Here is a 1,341-nt window from a genome sequence, read left to right as displayed (position 1 = left end):
AGAAAATTTTGTTAGAAATACTGTGTTTGAAGAATTGAAAAACAGCAACCCAGTAGGAAAGCCTAAAGTGGAATTGAAGACTCTACCATACTCTTATTTTCTTTCGACCATTTTTTCGATTGTTAATACGATAGATAAGGACCGCTACTACAAAGAGTACTACATACTTGATCGTGAAATATCGATTGCTTGTTGAACCCTGTGAATTGCGTGAAAGTAGGATACTCCAAATTCGGGAGTCCAAGAGTTTTATAAAACTCTCTTGATGGAAAAAAATATGAATGAAAAATCCCGCTGAATTGAATTGGGTCCATGAATCTAAGAAATAGCGAGAATTCTTGATTTCTCTCAATATCTCTTTCAATTCGAAAATCCAGGATTTGAATTGATGTCCTTTCATCGAATCCTCCTAATTGCATTGATTTATCCGAAAGATTTCACTTCAATTGGAATTTGGTTATTCACCATGTACGAGGATTCCCGCTAAGCATCCATGGCTGAATGGTTAAAGCGCCCAACTCATAATTGGCGAATTCGTAGGTTCAATTCCTACTGGATGCACGCCAATGGGACCCTCCCTCCAATAAGTCTATCGGATTTTTGTTCAAGAATGAAATCTTATTGGAACTGTCCAGTTCACCCCTTGGAACCATATCACATCCCGGATATGATGAAATAGGATGAATTGAGACGGTATTTTGTAAGTACATAATTATCTTGAATAAATTCACTATTTCTTTATTTTCCGATCGCCTGGAAAGAACAAGATGTTTCTTTTGTTCTTTCTTCAACAATTTCTGATCTCTAGTAGACCTCTCAGTAGGATTCGAACTCAGATGAAGTTCTGACCATCTGTCAGAGAAAAAAGAACGAGTAGCTCTGTATCAATGGAATCTCATCATCCATACATAACGAATTGGTGTGGTATATTCAAATCATAACATATGAACAGTAAAAACTAGTATTTTAATTGAGACTAGAACTCATAGGGAAGAAAATAGATTTATGAATGGAATAAAATATGCAGTATTTACAGACAAAAGTATTTAAGTATGTATATGTGGAGGATAATTAAGCTAAACCAGTCATAATTAGAAGCTCCTTGAAGAAGGCAGAAGTGGATCAACTGGTGCAGATTTTGAAGAAACACAAAGCAGCATTTGAATGGCACATCTTTGATTTGAAAGGGATCAGTCCGTCTTACTGCATGCACAAATTTAATATGGAAGCTGATTACAAGCCAGTGAGGCAGCCCCAAAGACGACTGAATCCAGTGATGAAAGAAGAAGTGTGCAAGGAAGTACTCAAATTGCTGGAAGCAGGACTCATTTTTCCTATCTC

General features: G+C 36.5%; 1 non-coding gene across 1 annotated transcript; it reads left to right on the top strand.

Moving 5' to 3' along the window:
- The first annotated feature begins 487 nt into the window (after positions 1–487).
- TRNAM-CAU (transfer RNA methionine (anticodon CAU)) lies at positions 488–561 on the top strand. Its single transcript has one exon. It is a non-coding gene; the product is annotated as a tRNA-Met (tRNA).
- Positions 562–1,341: the final 780 nt, after the last annotated feature.

This window comes from Glycine max, chromosome 20 (genome assembly GCF_000004515.6).
Source record: "Glycine max cultivar Williams 82 chromosome 20, Glycine_max_v4.0, whole genome shotgun sequence".
Taxonomy (NCBI): Eukaryota; Viridiplantae; Streptophyta; class Magnoliopsida; order Fabales; family Fabaceae; genus Glycine; species Glycine max.
Note: the sequence above shows the minus strand (reverse complement) of the source record. Positions and strands in the feature narration are given on the sequence as shown.